Source organism: Petaurus breviceps, unplaced genomic scaffold (genome assembly GCF_028583685.1).
Source record: "Petaurus breviceps papuanus isolate PSGF00001 unplaced genomic scaffold, PetGlider_PUasm1.0 78, whole genome shotgun sequence".
Lineage (NCBI taxonomy): Eukaryota > Metazoa > Chordata > Mammalia > Diprotodontia > Petauridae > Petaurus > Petaurus breviceps.
Genome location: NW_027186502.1, coordinates 235,901 through 258,160, shown reverse-complemented (window position 1 = coordinate 258,160; position 22,260 = coordinate 235,901). Strand labels below are relative to the sequence as shown.

Sequence of the window (22,260 nt, the reverse complement as noted above, 5' to 3'; positions counted from 1 at the left end):
TAAAATATTTGTCTAAACAAATGGATGATACCTGACACAGAAATGTAAGAACAGAAGTTCTTTCTCATTAAATAAAAAGTCAAAGGATATTAAGGTTTTTTTATTTTTATTTTCAATTACAAATTTTTCCCAACACTGAGATGATAAGAAATATAATATTTATCATACATATGAAGTCATGCCAAACATTTCCACATTAGCCATGTTCCAGGAAAAAAAAGTAAGAAAAATAAAGGGAAAAAATATGCTTCAATCTTCATTCTGAGTCAATCAATTTTCTATCTGGAGGAAGATAACATTTTTCATCATGAGTTCTTTGGAGTTCTGGTGGATCACTGTCAGAGGTACTAAGTTTTTCACAGTTATTTATCTTTACAGTACTACTGCTGCTGTGTACATGGTTCTCTTGGTTCTGCTCACTTCACTTTGCATCAGGATATGAATAGTTCTCCAAAGAATTACACACTATTAACAACCATATGAAACACTGATGAAAAGAGAAATGTGAATCAAAACTACTCTGAGTTTTTGCCTCCCACCCACCTAATAGGCAAAGACGTCAAAAGAAGGAAACTGATGTTGGAGAGGTTACAAAAAGACATGGGAGTACTAACTGGTTCAACAATTCTGGAAAACAATTTGGAATTAGGAAAATAAAGTGATGAAAATGTCTATAACTTTTGACCAGATATCTCACTGCCAGGCATATGTGTCAAGGAGGTCAACAATACAAAGAAAGCTTTTATGTGCTACAAAATATTTAAAATGGGACTTTTTATAGAAGTAAAGAACTGAAAACAAAGAACTACAAACTAAAAAACAAACCCATTGATTAGAGAATGCCTCAACAAGTTGAGGTATATGAATGTCATAGAATATTACTGTTATAAGAAACAATTAATATGATGCATACACAGAAGCATGGGAAATCTAATATTAATTGATACAAAATGAACAAAAAAAAGCTAAGAACTATATGAAAATAACGACAATAATGTAAATCAGAAGTTCCCAAACTTATTTGGCCTACCCCCCCCACTTAAAAAAAAATTATGGGGGAAGCTAGGCGGCGCAGTGAATAGAAAACCGGCCCTAGAGTCAGGAGGACCTAAGTTCAAATCTGGCCTCAGACACTTAAAACTTACTAGCCATGTGACCTTGGGCAAGTCACTTAACCCCAATTGTCCTGCCTTCCCCCCTCCAAAAAGCAAAAAAAAATGTTTTACTCTGGAAATCTACTTTCTTTAACCCTTTAATGGTTGGGTTGGTTGGGGTTTTTTTTTTTTGTTTTTTTGTTTTAATTTGAATCCTTTTAAATAATGTGTCTTAAATTTAATAATTTATTGTAAATTGGGGGATGGGCTTCTGCATTGACATCTTGATGATGCAATACTGCATCATGTAACCATATACCGTGTTTCCCCAATAATAAGACCTATCCCAAAAATAAGCCCTCCCCTTACTGTGTAAGATTCCTCTAAAATAAGCCCTCCCCTGAAAATAAGCCCTATTGAGATTGCTACTGTAGTGAAGGTGATCCCCTGCGCTACACGCTACATTACAGTACCCTATGTATGCACCGTCCCCCCTCCCCCCCGGGTGAAACGCACATCGCGCTCCGAGCTGCATCCAATCAGAGCTGCAGCAGTGAGTGTGTCATCCTGTTCTTCCCCAGTGATTTGCTTATTGAATAAAGGTACATTTTTTTGTTCACATTTACCTGTTTATTAAAATTGCTGTCAATGTTCATTAAAATAAGCCCTCCCCTGAAAATAAGCCCTCTGGTGTTTTTCTGTCCAAAAAAATTAATAAGACAGTGTCTTATTATCAGGGAAACACGGTAATATCACATTGTAAAAAAATCATTACATGTGCATATTCCTGCTGATGCACACAAGATTTTCCAAAAATGCAAGGCACTCTTGCCTGCCAACACTTGTTTGTTAAGGCCTGTCAGCAGACATTACCACTGATTAGTTATAACTTGCATTTTGTGTGTTTATTTGGAAAATAATGTAATCAGTATGACTTTAACTCTGATACACAAAAGATGAAACATGTATGAATAGTTTTTCAAAATTTAAAAAATACCCCAGGGGGCAGTATTGCCCACTTTGGGAACCTATAAATGGAAAGCAAAACAAGAAAATAAACACACTGGAATGCCATGAAATTATAATGGCCAGGGTTGGTACCAAAGAAAAGATATGAGAAGAGCTTGCCCACTCTTCTTTGCAGAGGTGGGGGCCTATGTATGTGTAACACTGCATATAATATCAAATTTCAAGTGCTGATTAGTTTTGTGGGGTTTTTTTCCATCTTTATTTTATGTTATGAGTTTTTCTGGAAGGGGCAGGAAGAGAGATATGTTGAAAAATTTAGGCTATGTAAAAGAAAATATTATCAATAAAAATTTATCTTAAAGCAAAAATTAATGGTATATACAGTAATCCCTGATAATGGGAAGGCTGAAGCTGGTGGATCATTTAAACATGGGTTTTCTTTGCTTCAGTAGATCTGGAGCTGATGGAGTGTCTGAACTAAGTCTGGCACCAATATGGTGAGCCACGAAGAGGGGATCACCAGGCTACCTAAGGAGGGCTGAACTGGGTCAGTTCAGAAATAGAGCTGGTTAAATATTCTGTGCCTATCAGAAGTGGGATCAGGCCATTCTGCTATACTTCAGAATGGTAAAAATAAGGAAAAAGAGATAAGTCGGTAGGTAGATAGACAGATAATTATATAGACAGACAGATAGACATAGACAGACAGACAGACAGACAGACAGACAGACAGATAGATAGATAGATAGAGGTAGAGATAAAGAGAACAATAGATGGGGAGAGAGAGAAAGAATAAATAAGAGGTCAAAAGATATGAAAAGCTTTCCAAAAAGAAAATTGCACACAATTAACAACCATGTGAAAACACTGATAAAAAGAGAAATGTAAATCAACACATAAATAGATAGAAAAATATATAGATATAGACAGACAAAATAGATTAATTAACTGTCCTTTAATATGATTGTGCATGTCTGAGTGATCTGCCTTAGCAATCTACATAGGGCATTAGACCATCTGAAGTGACTGGTCATACCTATTGCTTTAACTATATGTCCCCTGCCCTGGAGAAACAGCTTTGTTACTTTCCGTTAGCACCTCTTTCAGGATAGCCCTTTGGCTTTAAAAAGGCAATTTGATGTTCTTATTGATGTCCTTTCTGAAGGTAGGCCCAAATGAGCAGGACACTGACCCCAGTTAGGTAAACAAATCCTGCTCCTCTTACCTTGGAAAATAAGAGGTAGAAAGACATGAACTGACACTCAGTCCATATTAGTCCCAATTCCCTCCATCTCCCCCACCCCAGTCATCCAAAACACATACTGCGTAGACAAGCCTAAGCCTGGGTTTCGGCTGCCTCCTTTGTGTTCTTTCTTTCCTAACCTGAAAGTGACTAAGTATCTATCCCCAAATGAACATTTCCGGGTTTGGAGCCAACCTTATAAATTGGATAGATCCAGAGAGCCTATGTCCTTCTACTAGTCAGAACTGACTGGTCATTTAGAGAGGCGTGCCCAGAAACTATTCCAACACTCTTGGAGAATATGACCACCAATAGAAGCATGGTTTCTAGTGTGACCCATTTTGGGTCTGAAGACAGAGACTGAGAGTGTTCAGACAGTGAAAAGCCGAAGTGAAATGCAATCGGCAACTGAAGCATCAGTCTCCCAGAGGACAGTAACAATTATTTTAAATCAAGTTACTGAATCTTGCTTTGAGTTGTTCTGGTAAAGCTTACTATGTGTCTTTTATGTGTCTGTTAACATTTCATTTGTGTGTAGGAGATGAATATTTGTCCCCTATCTGATGCATATTGTACATTAAGTACCCTTTTACTTCCCTATTTGAGGAGACCGTGACTTGAGTCAAAGCCTAAGTTTTAAACCACTCCACTGTTGGAGTGGTGATTTAATGAGCTGAAGAATGTGAGAAAAGGGAGTCAAACACCTCTTATCAGAAGTTAGGTTCCCCCCGGGATTGTACCTGGTCTAGACCACATATGTGGTTCCAAAGCAGAGGGCTCCCTTACTGGAGAAAGAAGTAAGAAAGGATGCAGCACCCCAGCCCCTTGTGTTCAGCAAAGTTTTTTTTAATGTACAAAGAATGTTGAATCTTCTAAACTGAGGAGCAGAGGAATCAGAGCTAACATTCTATTGTTTTGTCTTGCTTCACTTCTACTTCCCAGAAGCTACGATAACCAAAAAGCCTAGGACCCAGAATTCTTGAGTTCTAATATCTATCCCTTAAGGCTCCACTCAAAATCCCCATCTTCCTAATGCCCCTAGCCTTCACTGATTTCTCTTTGCTCTTTTTTTATTTTTTAAATTTTAATTATTTATTTGAACTTAAATTTTCTGCCTTTAAGTCACAAATTTCTGTTAGTAAATTTTTATACATTTTAGCAGCAACTCAGTCAATATCTATATATGCCAAAAATTATAATTAAGGCTATAATTGTAATTCAAATATAATCTCACTGAAGCTAATAAATTCTAGTGGGTATAATGTTGGTCTTAAAATCATGGAGATTGGGTCTGAATTCCTCTTCGGATACCTGGCTATATGACCCCTGGACACAACACTTAACCTCTTTGGGACTTCTTTCATCTGTATAATGTGTAAATTAATAGCATCTACCAAACAGGGTTGTCATGAAATCAAATGGCATAATGTACATAGTACATAAAGTTCTGAAAATTGTAATGAAACTTTCATAAATGTGTTAATCGTTATCCCAGTCCATTTTCATTTGTAATACATGTATGTAACCCACTGCTTTGTAATCCACACTTTGGGGTTATATAGACTTGGTCCAATCTTCGGGATGCCTCCCCAATTTAACAACTCTTAAGCTTTTATTGTTCCTACTCAAAGGTTAAGCTGGGAAGTCTCAGAATATAGCTCATGTCTAGTTCTCTAGAGATGTATTTTAAAATGTTCTCCAGATCTAGCACACTCAAGCTAACAGCATTTATCCATTTGTTGGGTAGTAGGAAGCCAGAACTCATGTAAAAAAAATCAATCCAATACTCCCACTTTTTAAAGTTTCATTCACTTTCCATAGGGTTTTTAAATTCTTCAGACTTGGCATCAACCTTAGGTTTGAACTCTATCTGTAAGGGAAACTCATAGGACTGTATATTTTAGTGAGTCCTACTTTTTTTTGTTGTTTATACTTCTTTATCTTTTTAAAATTTATTTATTTATTTTTAGCTTTCAGAATTCACTTCTATAAGATTTTGAGTTCTAAATTTTCCCCCTTCCCAAGATAGTATGCAGTCTGACATAGGCTATACATGCACAATCATATTAAACATATTTCCACATTAGTCACGTTATGAAAGAAGAATCAGAACAAAAGGAAAAAAACCACAAGAAAAAAAGAGAGAGAAAACAGTATTCTTTGATCTGCATTCAGACTCCATATCTCTTTCTCTGGATGTGGATAGCATTTTCCACAGTGGGTCTTTTGGAGCTGTCTTAGATCACTGGATTGTTCAGAAGAGCTTAGTCTATCAAAGTCAGTCATTGTGCAATGTTGCTGTTACTGTGTACAATGCTTTCCTGGTTCTGCTCACTTCACTCAGCATCAGTTGATGGAAGTCTTTCCAGGTTTTTCTGAAATCCTCCTGCTCACCATTTCTTATAGAACAATAGTATTCCATTACATTCATATAACACAACTTGTTCAGCCATTCCTCAACGGATGAGCATCCCCTCCATTTCCAATTTGTGGCCACCACAAAAAGAGTAGCTATAAATATTTCGTACATGTGGGTCCTTTTCCCTTTTTTATGATCTCCTTGGGATACATACCTACTAGTGGTAGCTCTAATCTTCTATTAGAGCACACAGTTGTATGATTAATTAAGTAGTGTATTTAAATGTAGATTCTCGTGTGGTTCACATTGGTTCCATATATGTGTTCATCTTTCTCCCTAAGTAGATTCAGAGCTCCTTGGGAGCAGGGGAGGGTATTTTATATGACCCTTACTAAGCACAGAGTCATTGCTTAGGAAGCACTTGACTGATTCTGGTCCCAGATCTTCCTTTATTTCTTTGTGTTAACCAGATGCCAGCTGCTACCCAGAGCCATACCTTGTTTCACCATGAAGTCAGTGGACAGTAACCAGAACCCATACATAAGCTAGCAGATGGTAGCCTAAGTCAAGCTGATTCTCGAGTAAATACATGTGTATTAGGATGAACAATTTCTCTGGATCTGAGAATATCCTTCCCGCATACATAACTTTTCTAATTGCTCCCCAGAGGGTAGGGAAGGGGAAGATGCTTTGTTATGGATGCAGTATCCCAAAAGGGCACATTGCCTCAGAAACTAGATTATTCATAGGTTTGTGGTTCCAGGAACTCCATACTTTCTCCACTGGGATATGATATGGCTAGGGAGATAGTTAGGGATATGACCATCTGCTTGAAACCATCATCCCCTGATAGATCTAAGCCAGGAGTTTGCAAGTTGTTGGTTTTTTTTTTTTTTTTATGTCATGGACAGCTTCTGGCAGTCAGTTAAAACTGATGGACTTCTTCCTGGAATAAAAGTTTTTGTTAAATATTTGAAAGAAATGCTAAATTTCAGCTAGAGGCTAATAAAAATAAAGATATAATTTTTCCCATCCGAGTTCATAGATCCTATTAAATCTATTAAAGGTCTATGGATCCCAGGATAAGAATCTCTCGTCTAGGCTGGGGGGAAGGAAGTGCAAGAGACAGAAATCTGAAAAAAGCTATATGCTGAATAAGGGCAGCCAAGTGGTACAGTAGGTAGAGTGCCAGACCTGAAATCAGGAAGATTCTACTTCCTGAGTTCAAATCTGACCTCAGACGCTTACTAACTTCCTGACCCTGAGCAAATCACTTAACCCTGTTTTCCTCAGTTTCCTCATCTGTAAAATGATCTGGAGAAGGAAATGGCAAACCACTCCAGTATCTTCACCCAAAATGGGCTCATGAACAGTCTGAAACAACTAAGCAACAACAAAAATATACTCCATAGAAGACGTAGAAAATTATGAGTTTTCAGAACCAGATGAGACTTGTGATAGGCCAGTAACTGACTTGAACACAATATGGCAGACAATAACTGACAAGAAACTTATATCAGGTGGCTGCTAGAGAGGAGAGGAGAGAAGCACAGGACAACTAGAAAGGAAATACAATTCTGAGGATATAGAACCTGTCCTACCTACCCCTAAGGAGTTCCTTCCACCCCACTCCCCAGTGTTGTGTATCCCTGGTTTCAGGTACTATCCTGTTTCAAGCCCTCATCACCTCTCACCTAGACTCTTGCAGACACTAGACACTCTTAATCAGCCTCCCTGCCTCGTCTCTCTCCTCCTCAATCCATCCTTCACCTAGCTGCCAAATTGATTTTCCTCACCATGTCATCCCAACTACTCAAGTGACTCCCTATTCCAGGATAAAACATTTCCAGTCTGGGGAAGCCAGGTGGCGCAGTGAGTAAGAGCACTGGCCCCAGAGTCAGGATGACCTGGGATCGAATCTGGGCTCTGATACTTAACACCCACCCAGAAATAACTGGCCGTTTAACCTTGAGCAAGTTACTTAACCCCAATTTCTTAAAAAAAAAAAATCCAGTCTTATTACACATTACTAACTTTCATGAATACAATGGTCCGGCCAAACTGGCCGATGCTTTCTCACTGACTATCCTCCCATTTCTGGAATACATTTACTTGTCCACCTCCATTTCTTTGAGACCCTGGTTTCCACCGAAGCTCCTACTCAAGTACTAATTCCTAGATGAAGCCTTTCCTCATGCTTCCAGCACTAGTAGTTCTCTTCCCAAATTAATTTTATCTATATTGTATACGCTTACTTACAGCTAGACTGCACGCCCCCAGAGAGCAATGGTCTTTGTATACTGATGTGCACAGTGTCTGGCACATAGGGCCATTGCTTAAACATAGTCTAAATCTAGCATTCTATCTGCTCCCCTATGCTGCCTCTGCAGTAGAAGCTTAATTGATTAATTGATTAATTAATTAATGAAAGGCAGTGAACTGTGCTCAGTCTATGTTCTTGTACCTTAAATTCAAAGACCGTGGTTCCTAGTTTTCCATTTTTACCAAATCCCTCCTGAAGCAGAACTTAAAAGATCATTTAATATAACCTCCTCATTTTACAGATCAGGAAACTGAGGCCCAGAAACCAAATTTTCATACCTCAGGTCACATAGTTAATTAGAGACAAAACTGGGACTAGAATATAGGTCTTCTAATTCCCAGAGCAGGGCTCTTTCTACCCCACCATAAAAAAAGAGTTGAGGGGTGTCGTAGTGGGCATAATGAACCTTAAATCCTCCAATTAAGCAAATTTTTCAGTGCTCCCAAATCCCAGGATCACCTCTTCCATGAAGATCTCACTGATTTCTTCTGTTCATAAGGACCTTTACCCTCCTCAGACATGACACCACATGGTATTTTGTTTCGTCACTCTCTGATACAGTTATCATTTATTACCATATGTTATAGTATTCTTTGGGTTTTTCCTTTCCCTTTTTTCTAGCCCAGTTAACTTACTTGTAGTTTCCCATAAATGACATTCCATCTCCCATTTCTAAAGAGGACCCAGTTTCTCCCTCTACAGGATGAGGACTCTATGTTTTCTAAAGCTCTGCAGTTACTCTTCACCCATTCTTTATTTTTTTAATGAGTAAATATTTTAATATATTAATGCATACATTTAAAACAGAATATGCATATGGTACTTACATAGCCCTCTCCTTTTTGGATTGGTTACATTATTTATATTTAGATATTCACCTTTCAGAGGTGGACAACTGAAGAATAATTATAAAAAATTGCTCAGATACTTATTTTCTCTGAGAAAATATCTCCAAATTTTATAGATTTCATAAACTTTATAGAATTCATAATTTCTAACTTATAATCTACACGTATTTTTTTAAAATCATCTAAATACTATTTTCAGAACATACTATTTGGAAGTAAAATTTAATTCTACTCACCATAATTTATAAAAGTACAATAAATTTATAATAAATAATAAAATTTATGATAAATAAATTATTCTCTCTGATGGTTGTATTCTTTTGCATTGACTAACACAGCAGAAAAGTCCCCACTGCCTCTTTTACCTCCTTTTTCTTTTTTTCCTCCTTGAAGCACTTCAATTATTTCAAGGAACACTTCATTCTCCCTGATCACCTGGAGAATAGAAATGAGTTCCTCTAACTCTTTCAATTTCTCATCTAGGACAATTTGCACTTTGGACATACACAGCTGTTGCATGCTCCTGGCAAAAACACAAACATAGCATACACTCAACAGGTCACAGCAGAAGTCTCCTTGCCATCCATACTTGGATAAAATAATCCTTTGTTCTCTCTCTTGTCTGTTCCCTTGGGAACTCCTGTAGCCTCCCACTGTGGCAAATTTCCTATTTGAGAAACAAGAGATTTGAGATTCAAAGGTAATGAAATCCACCCACCTCATTTCACCTTGCCAGAGCAGGGACAAACCCAGTACAGAGGAGGCTTGGCCCCAGGTGCCACCATGTTGGGGAGCTGGGGCTGCTCAGCTGTCCTTACCTGCCCTCTGGGATGCTGACCCTCTGGGTCCTAGGGCTGTCAGCACCAGCCTCCCATCTTGCCTACCCACCATGATGGGAATGATTAACCCCCTGACAAGCACCTGCCCTGGGGACCCACATCCCTTGGACAAGGTACCTGGGCTTAGTGGGAAGGCAGCAGTCCAGCAGGATGCCTGCCTCCACGTAATCTCAGTCCCAGTCTTCCCTGGTTGCTCTCCTTTTGCTCTCTTCCCTTTCCATGGTGCCCCCTGAAACCTTCCTCCAGTGTTAAACTTGCCTTCACTGCAGATCTCTTCCTCTCACTCTACGTGCCTTCTGTCTTGTGGGGCTCACAGAAACCTAGCTGTATCCCAAAGATACCACGATGACCAATCAACAAACTGCTTTATCATCTGATGAGACATAAGGAGCAGTTTCCAGTTAAAAGTTGTTACAAAATCCTGTTTAAGGTGTTTTGATATTGCAGACTGAGTCTTTATGTTTAACATTTATTGTATACATCATAATAACTAGCTTTGTATATCTAATTCCCATTGACGCTACCAACAATCCTGTGAGGTAGGTGCTGTTTTTATCCCCATTTTACAGTCAAGGAAACTGAGACTGAGAGAGGTTAAATGATTTGTTTAGGGTCATGCAGCTACTGAATATCTGAGGCAGGATTTGAACTCGTTTTCCTGACTCTAAGCCCAGCACGCTATCCATTACATTACCTATCTCAAATCTGATTCATATTATAATGTATATCCCACTTTTGGGGAAACTTAACTATGCCTCAGCCTGACCTATCTTCTTAGAGGCCAGACTCCCCCCAGAATTGAGCCTGGTCCAACAGCATTCCTGAATCCAGATCAGAGAAACCCTTTAGTGGAGAAACGAATGGAATAGTACTCCAGCCCCTGTGGATTCAATAGTAATTTTTTTTTGGAGGGGGAAGACAGGGCAATTGGGGTTAAGTTACTTGCCCAATGTCACACGGCTAGTTTTGTGTTAGGTGTTTGAGGCCGAATTTGAACTCAAGTCCTCCTGACTCCAGGGCCCTGAACCACCTAGCTGCCCCGCAATAGTAATTTTCTAATGTTAGACTACCTTCTAACTGTTCAACATTCCCATGGCTGTACCCTGCCTTCTAGAGACAATAACTCTAAAGTTTCCTCTCCAACCCTCAAACTGTGCTCAGGGTGTGAAGGCTTAAAATTCCTATCCTTACAGAATAGATCCTCCCAGCCAGTTGGCAAAAGGAAGAAATTCATTAATGACTAGGGACAGTTTAAGGGGTTAACTTTTCTAGAGTTTTTAAAGAATAACCTCTGAATACAAAGGAAAAGACATTTAGAGGAATTTCAACAAATATTTTTGGACAAAGGGTTTTTTGTTGTGCCTTCCAAATTAAGATAGCCCTCCTATAATTGTCATTTTTTTTAATTGCGATTTTTGAAAAATATTGTTTAATGTTGTAATTATAAATGATAGGGCTCCCATATGGAATTGCTTAAGCTAAGTGGTCCTAATGACCATAAATATATGAGCAATGACAGCTTATGCTTTTCCACTGACATGACTCATTTTAAACATGTAAGTGATCGAAATTCTTGATTGGGCAAGGCTCTCAATCTACTACACTGGCAAGTACACCAACACTCATTTCTGGGGTCCCCAGTTACCAATCAAGTCCTCACCCAATTTCTTGTCCCAAGTAGGAAACTCCTCCACCAGAGTCTGGTATCAATAGGGACATGGGGAATTTCCCCACCACCTTTGGGTCTGAGTAGGAATTCACCCTCCCATATCTGACACTGATTACCTGTTTGTTCTCAGCCAAGCTGGTCTTTAAGGTATAAAAACTTCCCTGTTTAGCCCCTACTCCAAACATGTTCTTCCAACCAGATCTTGCTCCTGTACACATCTCCCTCACATGAATGACCCTGGAACAGTGTGACTGAATCTCTGTTGCAATACAGTATATGTATGTTGCTTTAGTTTCTGCCTTTTTGTTGGGCCACATGGTAACAAAGCTCAGGCTTGCATTAGCTCCCCAAGTTACAATTGTCTTTAAACGCTCAAACCCAGGTCTTTGCTCTCACCCAGAGAAGTCAATGTGGTGCCTCCTCAAGGGCCCAGCCCATTTGAGCCCTGGCCTAGGGGATGGGAATTTCCCATCAGCCTCAGGGGCTCCAACTTTCAACTCCATGGAAAAACTGTGGAATGGTGAGTACCTATCCCCAAAACATGAAGCATCCATCTTGACTTGGGTCAACTGCCTTAGAAAACATATAAACAAAAAAGAAAAGATATAAACAGAGTAAGTTGGTAGAGGGAGGTCAGGGTCTGCTACTGAAAATGTTCTGGGAAGGAAGGAAAGGATATCTTTCCACTCTGTACCATGGTAACCACAACAGAGCCCTTGTCTTTCCATGCCTGGCTCTGGATAATAGTATTGAGTCATTCTTTCTATCACCCACCCTTTCCTCTATCCTTCCTTCCTTCCCATTAGACTCAGAGAATATTTACCCATGTTTAGTCAGTTCCCAAGGAAAACTTTGGGGAGTACAATGGGAAGGAGGCTTCAGAGAGGAACCTGGGTTATGCCTTGATGGCAAAGGAGATTGTCTAGGTACAATTCTAGTGCGGGGCAGGGGGAGGGAGATGGGTTGTCCCTGGTATGAGGAGACACAGGCACCTAGTCTGGGGACCAAAACCCTTAATAAAGGTTGGGTAGGAGGAAGAGTAGCAGAAGAAAGAGGAAAGGGGGAGGAGAGGAGAAAGGAAAAGATAAGAGGAGGAGTAAATAAAGAGGAAGAGGAAAGAAGAAGGGGAAAAGATGTTAGGAGGAGAAATAGACTAGGGAGGAAGAAGGAGAGAAAGGGAGAAAAGGGGAAAAGAGAAAAGTGGGAGGATGAGAAAGAGGAGGAAGGAAAAGAAAGTGTGGAGAAACTAAGAGAAAGGGGGGGAAAGTGGGCAGCTAGAAAGACACAGAGCGTTTATTTAATGGAAGCTGTTTTAGAAAGTCTGTAGAACTGCTTCTGTTCCTGCCTCCAAGGTTTTTGTTTTGTTTTGTTTTGTTTTAATGTGTTGGGTGGATCTGGGTTCAAATCCCTATTCTGCCACTTACTACCAGGATGGCCCTTGACTAGCTGAGATTTGGACCCAGGTGAACCAGCTTCAAGTCGGGAGTTCTTTCCATTGTAAAAGCTGATCGCCAATGTAAGAAACAGCCAAGAGGCATTAAAGGAGAGGAATGTAAACAGCTGAGAGAAGAGGAGGCAGCTGCTCTATGCTGAATGCCTAGAGAATGAGGGGGGGGGGGAGGGGGGGGGGGGGGGGGGGGGAGGGTCACACTGGTAGCTGGAAAAAAGGGAGACATGCCCTAGAAGAGCTTTGTGAGAGGTGGGAAGGGGGAGGAAAAGAGCCAAAGAAGGATGAGAATTCCTTCCGAGGCGGCCCCAGCCCACAGTGTCTTGGATCTTCCAATGGCAGAGGAACCAGACCACATTTCTGGGCCAATCAGAAAAAGGGAAGTTCTTGGAGCCTCTGTCCAGAAAGTAGCAGGGCTGGCCTGGAGAACGGCTGGAGGGGACATAAAAGGAACATTGTCAAGGGTCGCTGTCATGGGGATTCCTTCCATGTACAGATTGGACTAGATGACATCTAAATCACAAATTCCCTGCCTCTATGAAAGCCATTCCTCTCCCTTAATGCCTCTTGGCTGTTTCTTACATTGGCGATCAGCTTTTACAATGGAAAGAACTCCCGACTTGAAGCTGGTTCACCTGGGTCCAAATCTCAGCTTGTCAAGGGCCATCCTGGTAGTAAAAAAAGCTCAGGAAAACGACAGATGGAAAGAATATTAAAACGATGAATTATAAAATGATAATTTAATCCACCCACTTGGGAAAGTGCCTGGCACATAGTAGGTGATTAACAAATGCTTATTGATTAACTGTCTAAAATAATAACATGATAATAACAGTCAAGTGCCCTTGCTTTTGTCATGTTTCTTTGACCCGAGGCAAGACCTTCTACCTGAAACTGGACCTCTTTCAGCAAATTTAACATTCATATTGCAAAGCATTTTTTCATCACAATAGCTCTGCTGAAACAGGTCACACAAGGCCTATTATCTCCTTTTTACAAGGGACAATCGTTAATGTTTGTCCTGCCTCACCATATCCCCTAGGAAACTGCAGAAGGGAGTGTCCTTTAGTGTAGCTAAATGGGGACACCAGGGGATTTACAAGGCTCTGAATGCCTGTTGTCTTTCTAGGTCCTTAGGGACCAAAGAGCACCCATACTGATCAAACAGTTATACTAAATGTGCAAATTATTGGTATCATTAAAGCCTAGATGTGTGCTTGCAGCTGTACAATGAAAGTTTGACCATTTGGTCTCTAAGGGTTTTTCCAGCTCTAATATTTTCATCTAAAACAATTAACAAAAAATCATGAGAGCAACAATTTCCAAACAATGCCCTATAATAAAGAGATGTTATTTTTTTTTAATAAAAAGATAATAAACAGAGCAGCCTGGTGGCCCAATGGATAGAGCACTGGCCCTGGAGTCAGGAGGACCTGAGTTAAAATCCAACCTCAGACACCTACTAGCTGTATGACCTTGGACAAGTCACTTAACCCCAATTGCCTCAAAAACAAATAATCGATGATAAGATAAAGTCTGAATAAAAGATCAAGTACCTCCTGAGTAACTCAATTTAATCCTGAGTTCCTCTAGATCACACCTCAGCAGTTCAAATTTCAGAGTCTTAAGGAAGGTAAATATTCATCATTTCCTCAGAGGTAGGGAAAATTGTCAGTACAAAAGCTAACCTAAGCCTTATCTACTAAATAAAATATTACAGCTCAGTTTTACAATGAAAAGGGGTGTAGATAAAAACCACCCACTGTTATCCCCTCAGGACAAATTGAATAATATAATGGGGGCTTGGTGACAAACCCCCATTACATTACACAGCCATTTAAATATTCTTTTCAGTTTGAAGTTTCCTCAATGCCTATCATTGGTGGGGTTTTCTCTGATTAATTTATTTATTTTTAGTTTTCAATATTCACTTTTATAAGATTTTTGGTTCTAAATTCTTCTCCCTCCTTCTACTCCCTCCTCCCCAAGACAGTACATAATCTGATATAGGCTATACATGTACAGTCATATTAAACATATTTCCACTTTAGTCACGTTGTGAAAGAAGAATCAGAACAAAAGGGAAAAACCACAAGAATGAAAAAAGAAAGAAGGAAAATAGGATGCTTCAATCTGCATTCAGACTCCATGGTTCTTTTTCTAGATATGGATAGCATTTTCCTTCATGAGTCTTTTGGAATTGTCTTAGATCCTTGCATTGCTCAGAAGAGCTATATCTATCAAAGTCAGTCGTCATTCAATGTTGCTGTTACTGTGTACACCGTTCTCCTGGTTCTGTTCTCTTCATTCAGCATCAGTTTATGCAAGTCTTTCCAGGTTTTTCTGAAATCCTCCTGCTCACCATTTCTTATGGAATGATAATATTCCATTACATTCAAAAACCATGGTTTGTTCAGCCATTCCCTAATTGATGGACTTCTTGTTTTCAAATTTTTTGCACCACAAAAAGAGCTGCCATAAATATTTTTGTACATGTGGGTCCTTTTCCCTTTTTTTATGATCTCTTTGGGATACAGACCTAGTATTGGTATTGCTGGATCCATATGCATAGCTTTATAACCCTTTGAGCATAGTTCCAAATTGCTCTCCAGAATGATTGGATCAGTTCACAACTCCACCAACAATGCATTAGGTTTTTTTCCCCCCACATCTTCTCCAACATTGATCATTTTCCTGTTTTGTCATGTTAGTCAATCTGATAGGTGTATCAATCTGATAGGTGTGATGTGGTACTTGAGAGTTGCTTTAATTTGCAATTCTCTAATCAACAATAATTTAGAACATTTTTTCTTTTGACTATAGATTAATTTCTTCATCCAAAAACTGCCTGTTCATATCCTCTCACCATGTATCAATTGGGAAATGACTTGTATTCTTATAAATTTGACTTAATTCTCTATATATTTTAGAAATGAAGCCTTTATCAGAGACACTGGCTGTAAAAAAAAAAAATTCGTTTCCCAGCTTTCTGCTTCTTTTCTAATCTTCACAACCACTTAAATTTAAATACTTCCTTCCTTTGACTAGAGCAATGAAGGGGGTGAGGAAGGGCAAGAGGAATTCTGATGACCTATAGATCTCAAAGCACCTGACTGAGCCAGGACCTGTTATTAAGGCAGGTCAGTTGATTACTGTAGGCACAAAGCAGCACTGTCATTTCTGCCTCTCTATCTACTGCTTTCCTTTAAGGTTTTCATTGTTTAGATGGGAGGGTCAAGGAATTCTATCCCATTCCCAGGCTTTGTGGACCAACTGTCCTGAGAAAGAAAAGAGGGCTGGCAAAAAAAAAAAATGGTGGGGAGAGAGTCCACAGTGCCCACTCAGACAGTTTCCTTATCTTTGAATGGATCAGGCTCCCCAACCTCACCCCCAATTCCAAACTGCCCTGACCTCCCACTGCCATTTCATGCTTGCAGATAACTGGAACTAAATTCAAATTAGTAAACATTTATTAAATACTATGTCAGGAACTGAGGATACTAGGACATTTGTTGTTGTTATTGAGTCATTTCTCAGTTGTGTCTGACTCTTCAGGACCCCACATGGGCTCTTCTTGGCAAGGAGACTAGAATGGTTTGCCCTTTCCTTCTCCAGCTCATTTTACATATGTGGAAACTGAGGCAAATAGGATTAAGTGATTTGCACAGGGTCACACAGTTAGTAAGTGTCTGAGGCTAGATTTGAACTCAAGAGGATGAGTGTTCCTGACTCCAGGCCAGGCACTGTATCCACTTTGCCACCTAATTGCCCATACAAAAACATGCCCCCCCCCCACATACACACACAAAATCTGCCCTCAAGCCCATCCTACTGGATTAAAAAAAAAAATCAAGATTCAGATAAAGAAATTGAGACTCAGAAAGGGAAAAGTCAACCCAATCTCAGAGGGAGGGAAGGAAGTAGAAAGTGAATCCATGAGAAAGTTTAAATTACATTTTGCCACCACTAAATTGTAAGTTCCTTGAAGACAGGGGCTGTCTGTTGCCTCTTTTTTTTTTTTTACCCATCGTGCCTAACACATACTAGGCCCTTAGTAAATGTTTATTGATTGATTGATTTATATAGATTTATAGCTTATAAATACTCAATAGTATTATGAGGGTTTCTCCATTTTATTATTCTTGTTTTTCTCCCCAAATGAGAAGACTAAGGTCCAGAAAGGCACCATGACATATTAGAAAGGGCACTGTGTTTGAATCCCAGGTCTACTTACTACCTGTGGGGCTTTGGGTCCTCACTAAGCCTCAATATATTAAATAGTCTCAAGGGTCCCTTCCAGCACTGAATCCTATGGTCCCATGAGTGATTGACCTACTCTGGCTAATGCAACTACTAAGAGGCCATACTGGGACTTGGATTTCTGCTTCCATAGGCCTTGCCCCACATCATCTCTCATATGGACTAATCTATGATGCCTGGACTGGGAGATCAGGACTCCTGGGTTCTGGGAGGGACATGGGATCCTCCCCCACCTGCCTAAGGGAGAAATTGAGGCCCAGAGAGGCCAAAGGATGCTGGGACAGATTAAGGAGGTCAGAGCAAATTATACAGTCCCCCTTGCTTTCTTAATTCCAGCCTGAGCTCCTTCTGAAACAAGGAAGGCTATATCTGTTCAGCTTTGCCCAGTCTGTGGGAAGATACGGAAGGGCAGTGGATAAGGGACAGCAAATGGAGTGGGTGGTCAGGAAGCCCCAAGGAAGGCTGACTCATCCTTCTACCATGGAAGTGAGTCAACCACAGGAATGAAAGCCTGAGTGCCCTGCCCCTAGGAGCTCACAAAGCTAGTTCTGTCCTGTGGGGTGGTACTGCCTCCCTCTCCCTGGCCACAGCTAGAAAACCAGCCAGGCTTCCCTCCCTCCACAACCTCTCACCCCATACCTAAACAATTTCTCACCATGCCCCTCTCTCTTTCCTCTCTCTCTACACCCCCACCTTTCCTCCTCTCCCTTTTCGTCTCTTTCTTTCTTCAGATCATACCTTACCCTCTCTTCCTCCCATGTTGGTAAAACAATCGGAACATAGGGAAGGGGGTTACCCTTCTTCTGAGTCATAGACACTCAAAGTAGGCTGGTTTGGCCCTGCCCTGGGAACTATGATTGGGAGCCAAAGGTCCTACCTCTTCCCCTTCCCTTTTAGTTGATCTCCAAGAAACAGCCTGGGTTCGTTTGCATAATCTAGACCAGCTGTCCCAAAGAAATGCAGAAGAAGGAAAGACAAATGGAAAGAGAGTGGGAGTGACTCTATGAACCCCTAAAAACTTGAGTATTATGTAATAGCTCTTTCCTGCCTCTGGGACATTGAATGCCTTTGGACTATTTAAACCTTCAAGAACTCCAAAATTAAGTTTCACAGCCCCAGGAGCCAGACCTCTGTCACTGTCAGCTGAGACTACAACGTAAAATTTCCAGTGACACAATGATCAGCAGCCACACCTATCAGGGAATCCTTGGACAAATTTTTATGTCACCCTAGTCCAGCTGCTTCAAAAGTGGTGCCTAGAGAGCAGGTAACTAGTACTAGCTGCTAGAGAAGATTCTCAGGAAAGGAGCAAAGCAGATCAGAGGATAATTTCAGCAAGAAGTCAAAGCACCAGTCAGAACCAGTCAGATACCAGGGACTGCATCAAAGAATAGGGGAGCATCAACAGCATTGCTGACGAAAGAGCATTCAGATGTAAAGCACCACTGCAGAGGAGCAAACCCGGACCTCAGGCAGGAGGCCCACCCGTGGCAGTACTGGAAGTCCAAGAACTACACAGATCCCGCAGAAAGGGGGGGAGGGAAGGGTTGGGGTTCTTTTGATTCCATATAGATTCAGAGGTGAAAAGCTCACTATGACCTTTATTGTTCCATGTTTTGAAGCCTTGTGCTAAACTGCAAAAGGTTTGTTCAGCTGAGATACCAGATCTTAACATTACATTCAGAGCTTCACAATAAACAAACATATCCCTTTGAAAGTCAGTTTCCAGTGTCTTTGAGCAGGTCAGCCTAGGTCTAAGACAGACCTTGATGTTGGACTGGATACTGTGAAATGTTGCTATTCTTGTTGAGGTTTAGGGGTGCTGGGACCCCAAAATAGCAACGGGTCCTTCTCAAATGAATTCGACCCACGCCTTCGTTCAGCCAAAGAAAAACAAAGTTTGTTAAAAATCCGTCATATTGACCAGACTCTTAAGGAATCTGAGAACTTTTAACACTAATGTAAGCAAACCAGACTGAATCTGACCACTTTCATGGAAAGATGATGAATCTTACATACAGAAAGACCGTGGGAGGGATCTATGGCCAGTCAAGTAGGCTGGAGTGGCTGGAGGAGGGGTCTAGGGAGGATCTTGATGGGAGTGGCCAGTAGTCTGGGGTGACTGGAGGAGGGATCTAGGGAGGATCTTGATGAGAGTGGTCAGTAATTGGTGGTGACTAGAGGTCTGAGGCCAGGAACCAAGATAGGATCTAGGGTGGGAAGTAGCCAAAGGGGACAGTGGAGGGCTAATCTAGGTTAAGGGTAGCAGAAAACTGGACACAGATAATGAAAGGTCAGTCGAGGGGATTATAGCCTCAGGCAAACACCAGATCAAGTGGGAAGATTCAAGGAGAGTTCAAGGGGGTTTCCAGAGCCTGCAGCCGTTATTCCCACCTACAGTGACAGGGATGGAAGAGATGGGATTGGGAGAGAGGGAGAAAGACAAAAAGAGAAGGAGGGAGAGAGAGAGAAGGGAGGGAGAGAGGGAGGGAAAAAGAAGAAAAAAGGGGAGAGAGAGGAAAGGGGGGAGAGAGAGAGGAAGGATGGGACGCAGGGAGAGGGAGGAATAAAAAGGGAAAGAGAGAAAAGGGGAGAGGGGGAGAAAAAAGTGGGAGAAAGAGAGAGAGCACTTCTTCTCCAGCTCCCTCTGGGAGAGGGGAACCAGAGTAAGCCAAAGTTCCCCGGGGAGGGAAACAGAGGAAAACAACACACGCCCCTAGGCATTTTGTCCCACTCCAGTCAGCTGCCCTTCCCCCTTCTCCACACCATCACCTTTACTCACAGTCAACTTGACCTCCTCCTCAGATCTGGTTGTGGTTATGGTCTGTCCTTTGTTCTCAAAGGGACCATAACATCAGGAAGATGATGCCATGACTTGCAAATGAGTTGGATTTAAGTGAGGGAGGGCTGTGCAAAGTCACCAGCCTCACCAGTCACTCACTCAGCCATTCCAGCCAAAACAACCTCAGATAGGCTCCAGGCATCGTGTCTTGGAGGCTATGATCTGCCTCTCCTTTTCTCTACCTCTCATTCATTCCCAGGTGAATTGCAACTTTGCGCTCGGGCAGAGAAGAAGCCATTCCAAGTTTCTGGGACAAAAGCAGAGTAGTAGAGCAAGGTGGAGCCTTGAATACCCAGTCTTCTCCCTCTTCTTCCCTCCGTTCACTCTACTTTCAGGGCACTGACCAACAAGGGCAAGGTGCGAGGGTGAGAGTGGGACCAGCATCTCTTGTTCCTAAGCATCTGTCTCCAGGGAAGTTGCCTCTTCAGTCCTTAGTCACCACAGATTCAGGACCATGTGATGTTAGGATTGGAAGGAATCTCATCAACCAACTCCCTCATTCTTCTAGATGGGGAAAGTGAGGCCAAGAGAGCAGGGAGAAGAGGTTTACTCATGAGCACACAGGTCATAAGTGGTAGAACAGGGTCATGAACTCAGTCCTTTACTGCATACCTCTTTCCATATTCTCACCCACCCTCACAGAGAGCTCTTCCCGTCAATAATGACTGACTTTATACAGCACATTAAAGTTTGGAAACACTTTAGATACGCACCTGTGAGGTAGTTAGTTATTACAGCTAGTATTATTCCCATTTTACAGATGGGAAAACTGAGCCTCAGAGAAGTTAAGTGACTAGCCAACAAGTATGTCAGAGGTGGGATTTGAGCCCAAATCGCCACAGGGGGCTTTCCTTAAGTGGTCCACTTGCTTTGTTCGCAGCAGAAAATGAAGATGGCGATATAATCACCAGCTCTGAACCTTAGGTATGAGAAGAGGAGCCCCAAAGGGAAGCGGGACTGGGGACAATAGGGAAGCAAGGAGATAGGACCCCAGCATGCTATTATCCCTAGCTCTGCAGTGCCCTCTGGTGGTTGTATTGTTGTTATGTCCACCTGAAGAAGTTACCCTCCATAGGATGAGAGAGGATAGAGATACCTTTCTGGTGTATTTTTCTGTCTTTCTTTTCCTCCCCTCAAGCTTTCAGTATGTCCAACCATCTTCGTGGCTACTCTGAATAATTGATGCTTGATTTCGCTGGCATGGGAGCTCTCTCCAGTCACAAAGATTGCCACCTCTCCCGCTCCTTCCTTCTTTGCCTTGTGGCCAACCTTTTGGTGATGAGACCCTCTAAACTTACCCAGGTTCAACAGCACGTGTGTCTGCTGCCAGGTTGTACTCAGAGCCTTTCATGGGACCTTCTAGAGTATGTACTTCAAGGGTAATAGCCTTCAAAAATCCATAAAAACCTATCTTCACACCATGAAAGTCACCAGAATAAGACTTCAGTGGGTGAATTATTTTTTAAAATTCTTATTATAACTTTTTTGATGTTCAAAGTATTTTCCATTCACCCCTAAGTTCCTATGGCTACCCTCTTGGTCTTTCTGTCTCACTGGGTCTGGCCCTATCAAACTTATCGATATTTTCCACCCAACATTACCCATAAGGCAAGTGTATCTACTCCCCGCCATGTTAGGTGACAGAAACTTTGAGTAAAGTAAATGGAGAATCAGAGTTCCTCAGTGTTGTTCTTCAAAGTCTCAGCTAAAATCCTGCTTTTTGCAAGAAACTTTTTCCAGTTATCCTTAATGCTAATGCTTCCCTTCTGTTGTTTATCTCTGAGTTATTCTGTATGTGTCTTATGAAGAGAGGGTGTCACCTCATGTAGCATGGGGGTGTCTCCCTTAGAATGTAGCTACTTGACAAGCAGGCTACTTTCAGAAAAACCTGAAAAGACTTACTTGAACTGATGCAAAGTGAAATGAGCAGAACCAGGAGAACATTGTATGCCGTAACAGTAATATCATACAATGATAAACTGTGAAAGACTTAGCTATTCTCAAATCCAATGATCCAAAACAATTCCAAAGGACTTTTGGTTTTGAAAAAAAAAATGCTATCTACCTCCAGAGAAAGAACTGATGATGTCTGAAGGCAGATTGAAGCATACTGTTTTTATTTTATTATTCCTGGGTTGTTTAATTTTTGGTCTGTGTTTGCTTTTGCCATATGGCTAATATGGAAATATTTTGCATGATTACATATGTATAAATCTATATTAAATTGCTTGCCTTCTCAAGGAGAGGGGAGAGGAGAAAGAGGGAGAAAAATTGAAACTGAAAATTTTTTTAACGAATGTTAAAAAATTTCTGTTTATATGTAATTGATAAAAAAAAAATTTTTTTAAAAGAATGTGAACTACTTGA

General features: G+C 41.0%; 1 long non-coding RNA gene across 2 annotated transcripts; it reads right to left on the bottom strand.

Moving 5' to 3' along the window:
- Positions 1–6,113: 6,113 nt before the first annotated feature.
- LOC138175628 (uncharacterized) lies at positions 6,114–20,365 on the bottom strand. Of its 2 annotated transcripts, XR_011172044.1 has the most exons (4): positions 19,834–20,365; positions 9,934–10,048; positions 9,202–9,503; positions 6,114–6,611 (listed from the first exon to the last, which is right to left on the bottom strand). It is a non-coding gene; the product is annotated as an uncharacterized lncRNA (long non-coding RNA). The 2 variants fall into 2 exon arrangements; XR_011172043.1 differs by lacking the exon at positions 6,114–6,611 and having other exon boundaries at positions 8,171–9,503; positions 19,834–20,359.
- Between the last annotated feature and the right edge of the window lie 1,895 nt (positions 20,366–22,260).